Source organism: Pinus tabuliformis, chromosome J (assembly GCF_031772625.1).
Source record: "Pinus tabuliformis cultivar Carrire ecotype Pingquan chromosome J, CPIR1, whole genome shotgun sequence".
In the NCBI taxonomy this organism is placed as follows: Eukaryota; Viridiplantae; Streptophyta; class Pinopsida; order Pinales; family Pinaceae; genus Pinus; species Pinus tabuliformis.
Genome location: NC_142295.1, coordinates 402,303,772 through 402,311,100, shown reverse-complemented (window position 1 = coordinate 402,311,100; position 7,329 = coordinate 402,303,772).

The following is a 7,329-nucleotide window of genomic DNA, read 5'->3' as shown; positions in this document are numbered from 1 at the left end:
ATTTATCTCTAAAGTAGTTATGCCCTCTTTTTCTTTTAATTAAATTAGTTAATTAATAAAAATGGCATATGAACAAATGCCATTGAAATGAGCTATGACTATTTTTAGACATGTGGTTTTGATCAGCCATGGTAGTGTAACAAAACCTATTTGCAAATATGTTACAGTGGTGGTGAATCTCTATGATTAAGAATTTATCACATATTTTTTAAAATTTATATATGTTTAACTTATATATTAATTCTTTTTATGATAATAATAATAATAATTTAAAATAAATTTATAATCTAGTTAATTTTTCTGGATTTTTTAGTTTTAGCAATGTGAGAAGTATTATGAAGTAAGTGTTTTAATATTTATAAATGATTGATGCTTGTATTAGTAAAGCTAGTTAATTTTTATGACTTTTTATAATTTTGGTAATATGAGGTGTATGAAGTAGATCTTTTGGTATTCATTGTGAATTAATGTTTATCGACATGAACCAAACCATTTAATTTACATAGGGACATTAGGTTATATATATATATATTCCTTAGGGCTTCCAAAATAATTATTAGGTGGATGGTAGGGATTTAACCTTCATGAATTATTCTAAAATATCCAGAGTAGTATACACAAATTAATGATTGAGATTTATCTCAGAAGTAGTTATGCTCTTTTTACCTTTTAATTAAATCCATTAATTAAAATAAATTCTCATATAAACAAATATCATATTATTAGGTGGATGGTAGAGATTTAACCTTCATGAATTATTCTAAAATATCCAGAGTAGTATACACAAATTAATGATTGAGATTTATCTCAGAAGTAGTTATGCTCTTTTTACCTTTTAATTAAATCCATTAATTAAAATAAATTCTCATATAAACAAATATCATATAAAGTGAACTAGCCATCCATGGTATTGGCCTATAATATTGTAACAAATTTAAAAACTCTATATTAAAGTAAGACTAAATTTCTTTAATTATAAATATATTCCTTATTTTTTAACATATATAAATAATGTTATAATTAAATTAATTTTATTGTATTTTTTAAATTTAAAAATATAATAAATAAATGATTATTTGATTATCACTACCCACCATTTAATTTAATTTAATTTATATTGCTATTGAAATTAAATAGATATAAAACAATCTCACTAATCATATTGGCATAATTCTAACCAAAAACAGTTTGCATTCAATATGTGGGAAAAAGTTATGGTAAAGCTTGCGTAAACCGATGTCCTATCATAGTAGAGACATTGGCCTTCTAGCCAGCACCTCTACCCACTTACCCGGCTGCCGCCAAACCATGGGGCAAGAAGGCGTCTTTAGCATTTCTTTATGCCAGATCGAACTCACTTGGCCTTGAATCAAATCAAATAAAATAAAATCCCAACTCACTTTGTTGCAAACCAAATTAAATCAGTTTGCCTTTTCCACCACTCGTGAGCGTGACAAACATATCCGAATCCGGGACTGCCTGAGATGCCTCGTCTTAAGTTAAATCAAACCAAATTGTATCGGATGTATATTATTTTTCTGGGAGACCAAGACAGTGCCTGTTGATTATTTTCCGGGGAAGACGCCATGAAAGTGCCAGCACGATCGGTAAAAATGGTATTGCAGACAGTTTATATTATCTGAATGCAATGTGTCTGTACAAATCAATATTGAACCAATTAACTTTTGGTACTCCTCTGCTATGCCTTAAGTTTAGGCTAATGATTCTGACTGACATGTTCACTCTCAAGGAACAAGTAGCCATTACATTGAGTCAAGATTCTCCCTCGTACCTTCATATTATTGTTATTGTTCGGCAGGAAATTCCTTTACGTTTCTTCTGTGTGCCCTTATAATTATTCTGAGGCGCGCAGTATGCTGCAGCAAGACAAAGAGTGCGTTGGCCTTACCAACCTGCCGTATTTTGTCGAACGGAGACAAGAGATCGTGTTGTACTATGTTAAGTGTATGGGGAACATTATACGATTAATAGTCCGGGGATGCATACCTCCTCTCATGCAGCACGTCGTTCTGGTCGCAATGTCGATATTGGTTGCCTTAAGGGTATGATATACAGTACTTGTAATAGGGAAATATTAAGTTTTTAGAGCTGGGTGTCTACAAGTTAATTATGGAGTAAGATAATGGGCAGACGTTTTACATTTAGGTTTTTTTTGGTTGCCTTCCTTCACCGGCGGTCAGTCTCGGGCTACTCGTATGGGCCCACTCCTTATGTTCCAACAACGTTCTGTCTTGTCTGTTTCACGAACCTTCTCTTGGTATCCGTTTCCGTTATGGTCTAGTTGTGAATGATCAACTAGATGGTACACACCATTCATGGTGGTGCTTTCACACTAGGATTTCAAATTTCAAATTAACGGGTAGAATGAAATTTTGAAATTTCTTTTCTTTTTAATTTACATATGTTTGGTGAGGTTTGTGTTTAACATTTGGAACACATTTGTTTTTTCGTGATGTATCTGCAACTCCACTCATTTGAATATAATTATCTCTAGTTTGATAACAGAGACAATCTCTACTTCAATGCCCTTCCATTCCTTTCCTCATATTTTCCACTTGTTTTATGACCATGTAAATTCTTGAGTATCTCTTTTATTTCTTTTACTTCCATAGTTTGTGTAATGACCCCTAGTAACTTTTAAAACTAACAATTACTATTTATTATGCCATGAATAATGTGTTTGGACTCGAGCCATGAAAGATCAGATAGAAAATTGAATGTAAATAAAATACATGTTTGTCGTTTGCTTATAATTCGGTTTGTTATGGAAACAATGGTTGGAACATAAATACTAGAGAAAGTAGACCCCAAGTAGTTGGGCAGTTGTGGTGGTTAAGTAACCAAAATTTCCTAAGGAGGAAATAAAGACTCCCAAAAAGAAAGCCAAAAGGGTTGATGGATCTGACGCAAGAGAGGAGAGGAGAAGATGAAGATGACTCTTGAGTTGGTTGCCCAGTGGAGTTCGGAGATCCTAGACTATGTCTGGTAATCATCAAATAGTCTCAGGAATCTGATAAACCTGCTAAAGAACTGCCTGGGTGAAGCTAACTCTAAGAGAGGTGCAATGAGGACTGGCCTCACGGTTGGGTGGAGTATTACTCTTCCCTGTGGTTTGGGTTTTGTTTCAGAGAAAGAGGTAAATAGGAACTTGAAGTTCTTGTTTTTATTTACTATGGTGTAGTTAGTGTAGAAAGAATATTTTTATTTCTTTGGAATGCTGAGTATGTGAAGTTTGATCTCGTTTCTTGTGTAATTATGACAATGAGACCATAAAGATATTATTGTCTTTGGTAAACCTAATGTTAGCAGACAATGTAAGTCTATGTGGAAATGAAAAATATATGTATAGAGTTTGTTCTTTATTTCAAGTGGAGACCAGATAAACGATGGGACCAGCGCTTGACTTAAGGTTTAACACTAACAATAATGATTAACACAAATGATTTAATCAACGAATTTGTGATTAGTCGGTAATCAAAGGTTAATGCAGATATTTTGTTGGTATTGATGGTTGTATTGATGATTGGTACGTCGGTAGGTGAGAGGACAACTGTCCTGGTCTCGGGTTTCCTTCTCGCTCTCGAACTAAACCCTAACCCTCACTTCATTCACTCCGGCATTTTCCATTTTGCATTGTTCAGTGGTGAGAGCTCCATCTGCCGGTTTGTTGTTGACTGTAATGAGTTTGAGCCCGATGCTCTGTCCACACCTGGCTATGGGTTCCTCTGTTGGTTGGTTGGATAACTCTGCTCAGTATTTGTCTTCGCTATCTGGTTAGTTCGGCTCTGTTACTATGTCGTTGGCTTCGTTGATTTTACGCAAGGGTTTCTCTATTTTCGCTGTGGTCTGGTGCTCTTCTGGTGGTCACTGTTTCTCCTTCCGTTCCTTAATGCGTTCTGCTGGGATTCTTCAGTGGCATTTATTTGTTGGCTGCCTGTATGATTACGTTCTCTGTTTGACTTGTCTGCAATTTATTTGTGAACGTAGGGCGTGGCCATGAAGGACCCTTTCCTCTGCATCGTTCGGCTCTGGCAAGGTAAACTGCTCTTTCCTTGCTAAAATTTATTTCCTCAAGTTTTCTCAAGAACTAACAATTGTTGCTCCTCATGAGTAGGCTCCCCTTCAGTGGCTGCGACCCAAATGTGGGTTCATTTGTCCAATGCTAACTAATAAGCTGGTAAGTTCTCTTGGGGTTTCTTCTCCCTCACTATCTGTCGTTCATTCCTTTAACCTTCAGTATGACAACGCTAATACTCTGTTGTGGTCTCTGTGCAGGTTTGTTATGGCTCCTAGTCGGACCGCTACTTGGACTTCCTCCAAACGGAACCGGTAGGATCGTTCCCTATTACAGTTTGTTTGTTTGAGGGTTTCCCAAGTCGGTTTCTTCTTTGGTGTAGTCGGTCGATAGGCTAGGCACTGAGACTCTATTGTCTTGTTTATTGGTTGATGTCAAATGGCCTTCGGGCCCAGTTGTAAATAATCTTGTTTGTTTTTCGACGGACTGTAGCTGTTCAGGGTTATAACCCTAACCCTCGTTCATAGTCTCTCTCCTGGAGGAGGGTTTGTTTGGCCTTATGGCTCGTTGGACTTTAGAACTTTGTATTTATATACTATATATTGGTCTTGACGTTGAAATGCTTTTAAAGATGAATAAAAAGAAATTTCAAGGTACAGGGTTACCTTTCTTATGAATGCATTTCACTGTGGTTGTATTTGTTTAGTTAGCGGCTACGGCTGTTGCTTGTTCTTGTATTTTTATAATTGTTGATGTGGCTAGAACTGCCTGCTCAGTCTCGTGTTAATATGGTGTCTCTGCCTGTCATTCGATTTCTGTAATTACGTCTCTACTTGTCACTCGATTTCTAGAACTTTGTCACTGCTTGTATGGAAGGATTTCTAGTAAAATAAAATACACAGTTTGTCTATTTGTTACAGATGATAGTAATTAGATAAAACAACAAGTCTCGGACATATGGATTCAAAATGAAATTGTCTCTCTTTGTATTACTTTTCCTGTGCTGGTATCTCGAACCTTTTCCACAATGTGGTACATTTGCTTTAGTATTGTTACAATACAGTTATTCAAACTATTTGCAGTTGTTTCTTCAGTTACATAGTTGATAACTATTTTGCTGTTTGAGTTTTCTCGTTCTGTGGAATACATAGATGATATATATCTTTTTGTTATTTTTGTTTTTTAAAAGTAAATAGCTATAAAATAAATAAAAGAAAAGAAGAAGAAAAAAAAGACAACAGTGTGGCTATAACCACCTTCACCTAACTGTGCTGTCCCTAAATATCTATTAACTAATAATGAAATAAAAAAAAAAAGTTCCTAACACTGTTTTAACCAACAAACATAAATGAAATCAAATGATGATGAACCTCTCCTCCTTGGCTGAGACCAAACACCCGGTCATGGTGCCCTTAGCTGGATGCTCCTGCATCAGGCTCCCGGGGTAAGAAAGATTCATGACTCCTATCCATGAGCTTCTTGACTAAATAGCCTGCCTGTTATATCTGTCTGGCGTTAAGCCATGAACTGTCCTCAATGGGACAGTTCTTCCACTTGACTAGATACTGTAGGTATTACTTCCGCCGAGTTCGCCTGGCCACCTAAGTGTCAAGGATTCTCTCGATCTCAAGGGGCTGAGCTGAAGGCATTTGTCTCATCCAAGTCTCACTCCCTTCCTGTGTGTCCCATGTAGGCCGTGCTGTACTTTCTTCCTCGAGACTGGCAGTATATGGAAACAAGTTTGCCACATTGAAGATGGGCGAGATGCCTATTCCTGGTGGCAACTATAATTCATAAGCATTGGCTGAAAATTTTCAGAGAATTTTGCAAGGGCCAATCTTCTTGTACTTCAGTTTGTTGTATGCACCTCAAGGAAAACACTTCTTGTGCAAATGCGTGAGGACTTCATCCTCCACATTAAACTGTACCTCTCCCCACTTCAGATCTGCCCACTACTTATACTTTTGACTTCTGTCTTGAAAATTCACTTTTACCTGCTCGTGTAGATCATTCATTGCTTTGGCGAAATATTCCCCATCAACACTCCGTCTTTCCTGCTGTCCTAGATCTCGTAACTCATGCACTCCGCGAGGATGCATGCCATATAAGATCTGAAAAGGACTATAACCCATGTTGCGATTGGGTGAGTTGTTGTAAGCGAACTCCGCCTGGGCAAGTACACGATCCCACATTCGCGAATTTTCCCCGATCAAACTTCATAGCAGGTTTCCCAAGCTCCTGTTTACCACCTCTGTTTGCTTGTTAGTCTACGGGTGATAAGAAACGCTGAAACTTAACTGTGTGTCCATCTTTTTCCACAAGGTGCGCCAAAAGTGCCCTGTAAATTTCACGTCCCTGTCGGAAAGAATGGACTTAGGTAGGCCGTGTAGCTTGACGATCTCTGTGAAAAATAAGTGGGCCACGTGAGTGGCATCGCTGGTTTTTTTACAAGGGATGAAATGTGCCATCTTTGAGAACCGATATACTACTACCATCACCGAATCATAACCCTGCTGCGTCCTTGGTAGACCCAAGATGAAGTCAAAACTGACTAAGTCCCACGGTCTACTCGAAATGGGCAATGGTGTGTAGAGTCCCATATTCTGACTGTGTCCTTTCGCCAACTGACACACTTTACATCTGGTCACAAATCTCCGCACATCCCTTCGCATTCTTGGCCAATAATAAAAATGGCTGAGTTGATCTAAGGTTTTCTCTATGTCGAAATGTTTGGCTAGACCTCCACTGTGCTTCTTCCAAATGATATTCTCTCTCATCGAACAATCGGGAATGCATAACTGTCCCCCTTTAAATAATAGCTTCTCCTGCAAATTATAGTCCAACCATGGACTATTGTTTCTCAGCAAAGGATTCTGACAGGCTTCATAAGCCTCTTTGAAATCCACGTCATTCTGATACAAGTCTTTCAAATTCTCAAAGCCCAGCACTTGTATTGTACTCTCCTGCAAGAGCAAGGTTCTTCTGCTCAACGCATCTGCCACCTTGTTGGCCTGCCCGCTAATGTGTTTCAACACAAAGGTGAAACTCTGTAAACATTCAACCCACTTAGCATGCTTGCGATTCAGCTTATGCTACTGCATCACGTATTGCAGCGCAGAATTATCAGAAAATAAAACAAACTCACTTCCCAGTAGATAGTGTCTCCAATGCTTCAGTGCTTGGACGACAGCATAGAATTCTTTGTCATAGGATGAATACTTCTACCTGCTCTCATTCAACTTCTCGCTGAAAAACGAAACAGGTTTGTCTTCTTGGCTAAGTACAGCTCCAAT